A 13,717-nucleotide genomic window follows, 5' to 3' on the forward strand; every position below is an offset into this window, starting at 1 on the left:
CAGCAGTGTGGAGGCTGTAGATGCGCGCTGTGTCTCGGCGCTGTTGGAAGAGTCATTGTTCCTTGACGTCACCACTCAGCCAAGCCTGGCGCTGCTGCTCTCAAACATGTCTTTGTTATTCAGAGCTTTCCATCGGCGACTCGCAAAATACGGAAAGAGCCATTCCTTTTATACCAAGGTAGCGAGAGGACTCGCATGAACGCGCGTTTGTTTGGGGTTGGGGAGGTTTCTACTATGAGAATGTTGTTTACCATTTTATTGAAATGGAAGTATTGTAATATTGTATTATAGGCTATATTTGATGAAAAAAATATAATATATCTATAAGGAGATTAAAAAAGAGATTATAATATTAGATTTAAAAAAAATTAATTTTCAGTTATTATTACTATTAATATATTAATTATATACGTTTAAATATTTTTAGAATGTGTTTTATTAATCAATATTATTACATAATAATAATATGTAATTATTTTTAGTTTTTACAAATGTCAAATATCGATGTTTATTTTATATATTCATTTATCTGATATACATTATAAATATTTAATAAATATTAATTTTACAAGATGTAAATAAAACGACCCCCTAATTATATGTATATAATCATATCATCAATCACTTTACATCAGGTGTATTTTGATCCGTGTATCTTTAGTCATGCAAAGAAGGTCTTTGTCGATATCCTGAAAAGGCACCGCGGTCACTGTGGTTTGACTGCAATAAAATAAAGGCAAACGACACACTGTAGTCTTCAAACAGCAAACAACTGGCACTCGCGAGTAAATCCAGTCCGTTCGTCTGCACGCGCCGCCTGGTGTCTTCCAAAAGCGCGAGCAAGCGCTTTACGCGACTCTGGGACACATTTTGTCAGCAACCAGCAAGCATGGCTCTGTGGTAATAGAATAGCCCGTGTAATTTGACACTTCAACTTGCCGTGCACTACGTTAGTTGATTCAGACAGTCACACTAACGAAACGCCGTGCGCTTTTCTCTCAGTGTTTGTGAAGTGTGAAGGGAAGAAAACACACCGCAACTTCAAATCCAGGAGATTTTCGGCGCTGTGCTGTGATTGGACCTGAAAGTAAGTTGTGTTTGTGTTTTCCTATCATTTTCACACCTCGCTCGCTGGGAAGGATTTTATGCATTGCACTGAAATGAATCCGTAGCCTCCGCGCTAGCTCCAACCTCAGCTAACAATAGAGTCACTTAAAGTATCGCTAAGATGTGTTCACATGTATTTCTGCGCAGGAAACAAATGCACTTACTGAAGCGTTGACGAAACGGCTTTGTGTTTTCGAAGCAAAACACTATTGAGCAATTTTTCCTGGACAGTGGCGTTCAGAGGAACGCGGAATTTGGCTCAACCGGAGAAGCCCACCGTCTACATACCGTTCAGCAGATCGCTGTGGTGTGTTGCATTGTTCGGATGAAGAGGGCACTGTCATGCGGTGGACGGTTGGTTGGCACGTTTAGATGGGCACATCGGGATGGCTTCGTTGCACGAATACGATTTAAATCCACCGGCTTTTTTTTTTTGGTTTAGCCGCAATTATATCGTGGCTGCCTGATGATAAGTGATAGGAAACGAGGCTATCAACCATGTGCTGAAATGTGATGTTTCACGCCGAGCACTAGTAGCAGGACAGCCGCGTTCGGAAACACGATGATACATTGTAATCGCTGATACGTTGTAGCATTTCGTTCGAATCTTGAAATCCGCGAGTGCTTTGAATGTAGCGTTGGGGAGAGACTTTGAAGACAAACGAACAGCTTTGGGTACCAACTGACTCAGTGTGATATGGATTTCCTAATCAGATATGATAAATCAAGTCATTGTGATTTGAATTTAGTTTAATTATGAACACTATTACAACTGAAATTAGCATAATTACATGACTATAGACTTATAGATTGTGCTATTGCATATTGGTAAAAACATTAGGTTTGCAGACCACCTAAATGTAAGATATTCATAAAGATATCCAAGCAGACTGATTGTAAGTAAATAATGTGGTGTAATGCAGTTTTTGCTTTCAGGAAACACTTCACATTGTATTCACATTGTAAACGTTTTACAATTTTGTGTGCAAAATGTGATCTAAGAATAAATTGATTAAAGTGATGGTTAAGGAATAGGTTTCTTTTTGCACTTGTTTGTATTTTTAGTCATTATTATTGTCATAATCAAGTACTGCAATTTGTAATTGCTACTATATTACATTATGAATAATGTATACAACACTGGTTGTATGATAAACTAATGGTCACTATTGTTAACGCAAGTAGTAGTTTCTTGTTGGAAATGCTACAGCTTTAAACTTTTGGTTACAATGTTGTATTTTCCTACATGGTATTGTATGAAGGGATGTATTGACGGTCTTTATGATCAGGTCTGGCCCATCTTTTACGCTGCGTTCAAGTAAATGATTTGAATTTTAGATATTTCTCATTGCTCAATTGAGTTCCTGCAGGAAGGTCTACTGCCAATACTACTACAGCAAGCCTAAACACACAGCCGCTGCTGAAGTTCTTTCTAGCAACAGTTTGAGTTTACAGTAAATTGTCATTGTATTTACCAAAATAGCTTTTGTTTCCTCAAAACTACGCTTTAACATTCAAGTTTATTTTTGGTGGAAACGATTGTTTAAAACTTTTTCCAGCATTTTTTTTAAGAAAGTTGCTATTTCATGCTTGGTCACTACTCCTTCAGTACTGTACAATCACAGTCAATGTTTACATGGCTGTCAGAGAAGTGTGATAATGTTAAAAACGTTATGGTGGGTTGCTTCTGGAACAAAGGTGAAAATACTGCACTATCAGCTCGCTGGTTTTGAATTATGGTGTCGGTTTATGTTAACATTATTGGAGGAACTGTGATGTGAAGAACTATAATTGTTTGCAAATGTTGAACCCACTTACCAATCTGGAGACTCATCTGCTGGGAGTGTATTTTAAAACGCCACAGATTTACCCACCAATGTGATGTCCCCTCTGTGAGTGGCTTAAGTTGTATGAGTCAGGAATGGAGAATGTGTCTAGGAGAGGAGAGGAGTTTATTTTCCTCCCTCCTTCAGAAGGGGGCCCCCAGGTTGAGGATCATCATTACCAAGGGCAGAGGCTTTAGCCATAGTCATGTAAAGACACAGATAGAGCTCAAGCCATTCTGTCAACGGGACTAAAGAGGTATTGCGCGGGACTTAATTGAGCTTAATGTGGGATTAAACTTCCATAAGATTGTTGAAAAGTTGATTTCGCTGTGCCAAAATGGAGAGAATCGCCAGATATGTCATTGGAACAAACCAACATTGTCAAAATTGATCAGATTTTACACGCAAATTATTCAGTAACAGGTTTATTAGTCATTATTGCTCACATCCCTGCCTGTTTATGCACATTTTGTTTCTCTATTGTGTCTAGCCTAACAAATGTGTTCAAGGTTGTCCAGTTTAGCAGCGTAGTCTAGAGATGATCTCTTTTCACATTCAAATTCTTGGCATGTGTGACAAAAGCTCGCCTAATTCTCTGGGCGATTTAAGGGTGGGAATCGTGAGTGATTCTGCTTTACAATACTATCATGATACTTGGGTCACGATACCATACAGGAAGGGGACTGTTTATGAGGTGCTGTATGCCAAGTATTGTGCACTTGCAAACTTTTTATAATTTAATGGACGTATAAGATAATTAGAAGCAAAAAGTTTTTATTTTTTATTTTTTTTGTCCCAGATGAGAAGAAAATCATCAAAAAAGATAACTGTTATACTGTAATGATTTTCCCCCCAGGATACACAGAACTTATCAGAATAGTATTTTCTCATAGAATGAGCTTAAAATAGCAACAACATAATAATAATAATAATAATAATAATAATAATATTCATAATAATGATGATAATGCCGGGAAAAGATTACTCGCATCCAAAATATGTTTCTTTTCTTTTATATACACACAAGCTTGCATATATTTGAGATTATTAAAATTTGGATCTAAATTATTTAAGTATAGTAGAACTTGATGATATTGGAAAACACTGACATTGCGATATTTTGTTTTACCGCGATATGAATATAATGATGATTTTAATATCTCTGTTTGGAAAGATTTGGTTCTCTTTATATTGACTGGAGTGGTCAAGTCTTTTTATATGCAGTGCATCTGCATAAATTATAATAAATTGCGAGCAGAAGATATTCAGGGTAGCCTAACAGTATTTAAGTAGAGAAAATGAACTATCAAATGTAAAATAACATGGCCATCATTGTATAAATAATTTTTTTAATAATAATATTTAATTTTATCTTTTACTCTTTTGTAAATGATCTAAACCTGCGATGTGACTGTTGCGGATACACAAGATGCAATATTGATTCCCAAATGGTATATTGTTTAGCCCTAATGTCTATGGTACAAATTATATATGCATTTATATATCTTTGTAACAAAATAGATTTGTTTTATAAATGTGCATGTATAACATGCAAAGTAAATATAAACAATACACACACAAACACACAAATATTGTCAAAACAAACTTTTATTTTGAATGTGATTAATAATAATAATAATAATAATAATAATAATAATAATAATAATAATGATAATGATAATAATAATTAGAGCTTCTCAATATTGGTAAAAATTGATATTGCAATATTTTTTTCTCTGTTATATATTGTGATATAATTTCACCAGATGACAACTCTTTTTGCAACGACTTTAGATTGATTTGGATGCTTTTGATAGGGGAGAAAAATATAAAAATATTTTAATGCAATTTATTCAATACATAATAAACAAAATACATAAACACAATTGAGTTAATATTAAATTGAAATAAACAGTGATTTATGTTTTTCTGAGGAGAGTCTAACAGTATTCGGTTACAGAAATTAAATAATCAAATGTAAATTAACAATGCATAATGTTCATCATATAAATTGTTCAATAAAATGAATCTTTAATTAACTTTATGCTCTATTAAAATGCTTGAACTCTCTTAAAATGCTTACATAGTCACAGGCCTTAAAACACATGCAGATAAATAACTTTCACTCTATTCTGTTTAAATTCAGTAGAGTCTCCTACAAATCTCATGTGTTTTGACCTGTGGTTCCTGGTCATCTATAATCCCAACTCAACATGTCAAATCTTGCGATGTGACTATTGTGGACACACACATTACGATATCAATGCTCATGATATATTGTGCAGCCCTAATAATAATAATAATAATAATAATAATAATAATAATAATAATAATAATAATAACAAGTAAAACTAATAAATAAATAAAGTAAAATTCAATTTTGTAAAGTAATTGCATGACAATATGTATCTTTGTTTATTATTACAGGTCAAAAAGAGGTTCTAATGTCCCTGCCACTCATCTACAGTAGTGTTGCACATTGCATTGCTGTATTTCCTCTACATACCTGTAGCCAGAGTAAGATAATGTTTTGTACAACTGGAAATCCTAATCAGCATTCTGACAGGTTGACATTTAACTGTTAGCACACTATTGTGGTAAAATTGTGAAATAGTTGGCCCACGTTCATTCATCATAAAGCCGAACGCTTGTCTAGCCACCACCCGCACACACCCACTCTTGAACCCAAGTCAGGCTTTGTTTGAGTCCGCATGCTGCACTGTAGATCATTTATTACGCTTAATACACTGACTGCCTTTTTTTAACGGTTCGCATTACGTCTGCATAACCGCCTGCTCGACTTTCACTGGTGATCGGGGTTAATGCGCTAACATGAAGAGTAGCCTCCGAACCACAGATTCTTCAGACAATAGTAGTGCATAACTTCTGATTTCCTTGCAGACTTGTTCTGTTTCATCTTGCGGTTCGTGACCTCGGCGAGGCAGAGGGAGAGGGACTTTTGATTTTAATTACATGCATCTGCAAAGAGCGTGGCGTGGGACCCAATCTGCTTCCAGGCTGCATAAGTTGAAAGCTTGTTGAAGGCTGCCTCCGACTCTCGAGCTGACAATGTGACCATGGATGCACTGGGATGCGATGTGCAAAGCATTAGCTAGCTGGTGCCATTCTAAGTGCTTTACCCCTCAGATAGGGACTTTCAGGCCCACACTGTCACAGGCTCATGCATGTTTGATTTGACGCTCTTTGAAAAATGAACGCAGAAGATGTCACAATGGCTGTATCCCGTTTCTGTCAGCAAGAGCAAGTACTTTGAATCAAAAATGACACCCAGCTAGTCTTTTTCCAACGCGAGGGCTTGATATTTGGCACTATAGGACAAAATGTCCCCGCCACACTGACAATTTTGCATGATCACAAGCAATTACCTTGGTTTTTCGCTGCCAATAAAAGCTTGCAGCGCTTTGAAGTCTAACTACCGCTGTGTGTCGTGCAAATCCAGCTTAAGCAAAACAAACATATTGTCCTCAACCTGTTTTCTTTTGACTGAGGCAAATTAGTATACATTCAGCAAGCCATGTTTTCAGCGCTAAGTCCTGCTACTCTCTTAAAGAGATCCATCTCTCTTAGAGAAACAAATATCTGCTTTGTAAAGTACACCGATTCTATAGAAACTCAAAGTCAAGGCTCGGTTTCAAGTCATTGAAAACGTTATAGTGAAGCAACCGGTCGTACAAAAGCTGGTTAATAGATATTTCGACACATTGAAATTCTGCTTTTATGCGTTCACTTTTTTTGAGCAGTGCATATCTGTATGCATTTATTCAGACTTTGCACAAGAATGCCAATGCATCTGCGTTTATTTTATGTATTGAAATTCTTCCATGTATTCCATCATGTGGAAACCTTGGACCTTGTCACCGTGTCTGAGCTGCCTGTCTCTGTCTGAGAGCCAGAGATTTCCCTCCATCCCTGCGACTGATCGCTGTGTTTCGGAGAGGGACGTGCAATTACGTTCAACACGGCCTGGGGGATTCATACACGTTTTCTGACAAAGTAAATTAATTGGGTTTTCTTAGGGAAGATAAATATTATTTCTCATCCAAATTTGCCTTTTACGGGAAGGAGGATTTGCGTGCACCAAGTGACACGCACACATAACCTTGGCTGAGACATTTGCACAAGGTGAGACTAAATGAAAGCTGAATGAAAGGCAACTGCGGGATGTCAGGAGAACATGACAAATGGATGGTGGCGAATGAAATTCATTCTAGATCCGCCAAATCCCTTAGTGTCGGAGGAAAAAGGTGAATTTATATTAAGCTGTAAAAATGCATTCAATTGTTTCTCTTTTTCATTTTCTTTCTCTTTTTTATATACTCATTTTGATTATTATTATTATATTAATAATTAGGTATAATGATTCTAAAAAAACATGTCTGTGTTGTTTGTTTAACCATTTTGGCATCCGTCAAGTTTTTGCACTATGAAGTAGGGATGCACTATAAATCGTTTCAGCATCGTCATCGCAATGTGTGCATCCGCAATAGTCACATCGTAAGATATGCAACATTGAGTCTAAAATATAGTTGACCAGGAGCCACAGAACACATGATTTGAAGAATGTCTGCTAACTTTTACCAAAATGATGTGAAAGTGTATAATTTTCATGTGCTTTTAAGCCCAGTGACTGAGCTTTTTAAAGGAGTTTTAAACATTTGGCCTCAAAAAAGTATGATGTTTGGTGGTGTAGCAAAATTAATTGTATTTAATTATTCATATATCTGATTTAAGGGGAAAAAAGATTTCCTACTTAGAATTTTTGTCCTGTTTCTAGTCCAAATATCTACTTTTCAAAGTGAAAAAAAATAGTTTTAATTACCCCATTGGCAGATAATTTTGGTTGTTTTAAGGAAAAACTCCTAATTTTGACCTGTTTCTGCTGAAGGTGAAAACAAAATATGGTCACTCTTCATTTTGATGGTCTGTTTGTTGGATTTAAGTTACATTGCATCTACATGCCAACTAATTCTTATTAGATTTTAAGTAGACTGTTAGATTGGGGTTAAGATTGGGGTTAGAGTAAGTTGACATGCACTTGCAAAGTTTCCTATAGTCAGTTAAGTGTCTGTTAAAGGAGCAGGATCAGCAAATATTAAGCAGACAGTCTACTAATACTCAAATGGACCATCAAAATAAAGTGTTTCCCAAAATATTTTTACTTGATCGAAGAATTTTAGATAGTTTCACTAGAAATGAAAAAAGGTTAAGAAATGTATTTTTGCATTGTGATTATTTATTTTCTGTACCTGAATTCTGAATGTCAGAAAACTGTCAAATAGAGCTTTTCAAACCATCTTGTGAAACTGTATTCATATTGCAATATTTATTGCAGGAAAATACAAAAAATGTCACATTTTTCTCCAATATCATGCTGGCCTACCATTAAGTGGTGTATGTGGACAGGCTCAACATTTTAGATGTACAATATATTGGTGTTGGATAATTACATAGTCGGCCAACAAGAAAACATATTATCAGATGATGAATTATGGATTAGATATGAAAATTTTGTTCAATATTTAACTTTAATTAGGAACATAGTTGTTATTGTCAGTCAGACAAGTGCACTCTAAAAATGCTGGGTTCCACACAATTTATTTGTGTTGAGACAACATAAAGGAATTAAATTAACATAAGTTTTTTTTATAAATTTAGGTTGATTGAACATAAAACTATGAAGTTGTTCCCCCAAAAAACGTAAAGATGCTGCATGTAATTTTTTGACTCCTCTAAAACATAAAAATAGCATAATATGTTGCCGATATTTAAGAAAAATGCTTAGTGAACATTCTTGTATATCTGAAAAACAAAGCTAAAGTTTGTTATTCTGCTTTGAAAATGTGTTTTCCGTGCTGGAACGCTGTCTTTGTTTTGGTAATTTTAACCTGCCCAATGCCAGTTTAGCCAATTATCTTTCAGCACCTCTGGTTGCCTTGGTGGAAAACAGTGAAATGAGATACAGATTCAGAGTTCCACATGAGGTGGTTATTAATTAGCAGATTATATTACGACTGTAAACATTAGGTGAGCAGGTTACATTGTAACCGCGTGTCCTAACAACACGCTATGTGACAAGATACGCAGTGATAAGCAGTTTGGCTATTTGCACCAGACAAAGCATGACAGAAATTTAAAATCAGCTATTCAGAAGAAGGTTTATAATCTAATTGATGCATATTAAACCTCTTTAAAATTTTTAAATGGACATGCTGAATCACTGATATGTGTTTAGTTCTAAAGTTCAATTTCAAACGGTTTATTTTATTTTCAAGATCTGAGGTGAACTATCTGCTGCTACTTTCAGAAGTATGGCATTAAATGTCATGTTAAATGGCACTTAAACTTGCATTAGCATTTAACACTGAATAAAGCACTTGAGGTTAACCTGAGGTGATCATTGTCAGGGTTTTTTGTTGTTCACTTGTGAGAAATAGAAGCCATTTCATATATATCAATTCGAGTTGTTGGTTAGAACAAAAACTCCTTTTAATATGGAAAATATTCCTTCTATCAGGTGCCGTTGTACGGAACCCCGGAAGGGATGTAGTGGAGGAGAAAAAAAATGGGTGGGTGAAAAAAAAATAATGGGTGAAAGAAAAGAAATGGGTGGGAGGAAAATATATATTTCTAAGTTTTTTGCGTTCTCTCGCAAAGTTTTGCGTTCCCTCGCAAAGATGTTTTGCGTTCCCTCGCAAAGATGTTTTGCGTTCCCTCGCAAAGATGTTTTGCGTTCCCTCGCAAAGATGTTTTGCACTCCCTCGCAAAGATGTTTTGCGTTATCTCGCAAAGATGTTTTGCGTTCTCTCGCAAAACTGTTTCTCCACAAACACTTTCTGTTCACTGCACTCACGTAAACCCTCCCGTTTTTGCTGAAATTCTCCCATATTTTACCATTCTATCCCACTTTCTTTACTGTGCGCTGATTGTCGCCTTTCACTTTGCAACCTCTGAACCAGTGAATGCATGTTTAAGCGCTGACTGACAGACGCGCTCCATACAATAAACTGATCCCAGATCAGCGTCTGTACGCGCCATTTAAAGGGACACTTCTGTTATCAAACAAGTGCGCAGCAAATGAATCTCATGTTTTGTTTAGTTTGATAACAGAGGTGTCTCTGTAAGAATGCACAGATCTATAATGAAAGCAGTCCATTATTTTAGAAACTTCATATTATTCAGTGTATTTGTCTGTTTAAACATACACCCGCTCCTCTGTAAATGGCGTGTACAGACGCTGATCTGGGATCAGTTTATTGTACGAAGCGCGTCTGTCAGTCAGCGCTTATACATGCATTCACTGGTTCATAGGTAGCATACGCACAGTAATGTAAAGAAAGTGGGATAGAATGGTAAAATACGGGAGAATTTCGGCAAAAACGGGAGGGTTTACGTGAGTGCAGTGAACAGGAAGTGTTTGTGGAGAAACAGTTTTGCGAGAGAACGCAAAACATCTTTGCGAGATAACGCAAAACATCTTTGCGAGGGAGTGCAAAACATCTTTGCGAGATAACGCAAAACTTTGCGAGAGAACGCAAAAAACTTAGAAATATATATTTTCCTCCCACCCATTTTTTTTCTTTCACCCATTATTTTTTTTTCACCCACCCATTTTTTTTCTCCTCCACTACGTCCCTTCCGGGGTTCCGTACCGTTGCTTTTATTTAGAACATGATTTAAATCGCTCTGATACTTAATCTGGCAACTTGCGCTTGCATTTGTTTTGATCCAGGAGTCCAATACCTAGTTCAACCACTCTGTCAAACTTGCATTCTGAATCTTTAAGAATTGTATTATTTCCATTCATTTTAAATAAGTAGCTTGAACAAACAGCAAACGTAGTTTTTTTTGACAGTGTATTGCTTCAGTTTAGCAGATTTCTATATTTTTGTTCATACATTTAAATAGCTTTTAGGAGAAGAATTTGATGCAGATTGTGTTCTTCAGCCCGATTCAAAGTTTGGGTGGTTTTTATATTGCTTTGAGAATGTTGTTGCTGTGTCTGTAACAGAAAAAGAAAGATGCATTGACTTCATTTAACTTTTTGAAAGCCAACATCTTTCTGTGATTGCATTCATATTGCAGCTTCATAACTTGTAAGATGATTTTTTTAACTCTGGATTTGCAGGAAACACTGGTATGGTGTAATATCTTATTAATCTTGCATAGTATGCTGTTAAAATGGCTCATTTTCTTTACACTGAGCAATTTTCCATAATCATTTAGTCCTGTCACATACATATCATCCTGATTTTCCATGTTTTTGCTTAAAACCTGTTATTATCCGTATTCTTTGGTGTCAAAATCCGAAAAACCGCACGGCCCAGAGCTTTCTTTAGCACTTATTAACCGTTGGAGGCAGATCTCACAATGAAAATGTATTCCATCTGAGAACACACCTCTTGCTCCACAAATACACTTCATGCATCACAGCCTCCGTGCAGAGCTCATGAGGTGACAGCTGTAGGCAACAGAGAGACGTTCATGGAGTGCTAGTGCAGACTCGGCGCCAGATAGAGCATGATAAATCCAGAGCCGTGTAAGTGTGTTTGTCTGTGCGTGTATGTCCAGGCTCAAATTGGCATGCAATGGCAAGCACCACTTCCCAGGTAAGTGCTGTGTGCCCTGGCTCTTAATGACTGTTTCATAAGCCACGCTCTTGGTGGCCACTATATGCCCTCCCCTCTCGTTCACCCCTGCGGTTCTCCAACCAGACTGCTTCACACGCTTATGAGCTCATGTCTTTTAATTTCTCTACCTGGGCTGTTCAGATAAAGAGCCATATTAGAAACCCCAGAGTGCAAATATTGTAAAATGGCAGGAGCGGTGTAGTGCAGGGCTTTGCTGTATCAAACAAAAAGTCCTAAATAAAGAAGCAAAAACAAAATAAAAAGTCTATCGTTTCATATTATGCTCTATTGGCACAAAATACATTGTTTACTGTAATGCTTAATACTACTAGCTGTGTATAAATTGACAGGATAAATTTACAGTGTGCTTCAGACTTGTCCATTAATAAAACATGAACAAACGCATAATGAACTCGAGTATTTTTATAATCTGACATTTTTATTATCAGACATTCAAGAGTAATATTATTTACTGTACTGAAACAAGTTCAGCCTCAAATAAAATAAAATCTATTCAAGTTTTATAGTATAACTGTATAAAAATCAGTAAATAAAGAAATATAAACAAAGAATATGAATAATATAGAAAAATTACATATCGAAATGTGAAATTCAGAAGCATTTATGAAAAGCAAAATAGTGTTACCCTCTTTTTTGCTGCTCTAAAGGCTGATTTATACTTCTGCGTTGAGTGATCAGTGTGACGCATGGCGCTTGTCTTGCGCGTAGTCATGCATTTATACTTCTGCGCGCTATTATTCCGAAACGCAAGCTGGCAGTTGGTTTTTATGTTCCTCTGTGTCAAGTTTCTTCGCAAACTCAAACTTGCTATTATAAGGTAAACACAAAACAAAAGTCTCCATCTGGAGATCCTTCATGTGACGCGACACTTGTAAACAAACGCTCCATCAGGCTTGCGGCTCTCAGCACCGGCCATGTTTGTTACAATCACCAAGCTGACCTTTCACAGAGCTTGCACTACACATAGTTGCACTACACAGAAGTATAAATCAGCCTTAACAGTGGTTGTTGTTTTATTTTTTGTGTTGGACCTGTAATCATTATTAAAATAAATCAAAGTTTTTTTTTTATTTTGTTAATATTTTTGTACCCATTTCTACATTTTTTTAATCAAACCTTTGCTTCAAATGGTTTTAATTAAACATTTGGTCCAAGCTTTTGATAAATTGAGAATTATGATCACATATGAATAAGTACATTTTCTGAGTAAATACTTTAAATTGTACGAAAAAATTTGGCCCTTAACATGTGGTATAAATTAGTAAATATTAGTGTTTCATGATACTGGAATTCGGTACCAGTGGCTACTCAATTTAAAAAACAATTTTTTATTTTTTTTTGGCTAACATTTGAGCACTGTTGAGCGCGTTTTTAAACACTGCTGATTTGTCATTGGGTTCACATGCTCAACAGAAATGTCTGGGATTGGTCATAAAGGTCATCAGTTCACCAGACTCACCGCTGTTTACTAATTGGGGACAGTGAAGATCAGTCAATTCATCAGTGGATCGCTCATAAACAGACCTGCTGATCGTCGCGGCTTTAAAACATTAGTGTCCCTTTTTTTGTGGTTACACTTGGTAAACAGTGGTGAGTTTGGTGAGCTGATGACCTTCATGACCAATTACAATCATTTCTGTTTATCAGCGCGTTTAAGATCGTGCTCAAATGTTAACGAAAAATGGACGTTTTTAAAATATCAGTTCTGATTGGTACCAGATTCCGCCATCGTGACAACACTAGTATAAATTAACTATTAATTGAGTAAACAGAAATGGTGCTATATTGTGATATGTATCATTGTCAGGATATGAGATGGCTTGCATTTTGCTCAGTCCTAGTGTTTTTTTTTTGCTGAGCTGAGTTGATTTTAATGGTGGCTAGATTCTTAGAAATCCAGTCAGATGCTGTATCAAATTGAAACTGTAAGGTTTGTGTTGTCTAAATACCACTACAATTAAGTTGTCAGCTATAAGGGGAGCGATAAGGGTAAGTGATATGGCAAACTAAACCTTGATATTTCATACCTCATTCTTGTGTGCATCTTCTGAGAAAACAGAAGCCATTGTTGCACTGATCATTTATCATTGCTGTAATAAGATTAAACTAATCGTG

General features: G+C 36.2%; 1 protein-coding gene across 4 annotated transcripts in view; it reads left to right on the plus strand.

The window, feature by feature from the left end:
* Nucleotides 1-949: 949 nt before the first annotated feature.
* The window catches only part of zmiz1a (zinc finger, MIZ-type containing 1a), a 249,761-nt gene continuing 236,993 nt past the window's right edge, over nucleotides 950-13,717 (plus strand). For all 4 annotated transcript variants that reach the window (XM_005156853.6, XM_009307322.5, XM_005156854.6 and 1 more), the window contains exon 1: nucleotides 950-1,087. The gene's annotated coding sequence lies outside the window, so the exon portion shown is untranslated. The remainder of the gene's footprint in view (nucleotides 1,088-13,717) is intronic.

The sequence above is a fragment of the Danio rerio genome, chromosome 13 (assembly GCF_049306965.1).
Source record: "Danio rerio strain Tuebingen ecotype United States chromosome 13, GRCz12tu, whole genome shotgun sequence".
In the NCBI taxonomy this organism is placed as follows: domain Eukaryota; kingdom Metazoa; phylum Chordata; class Actinopteri; order Cypriniformes; family Danionidae; genus Danio; species Danio rerio.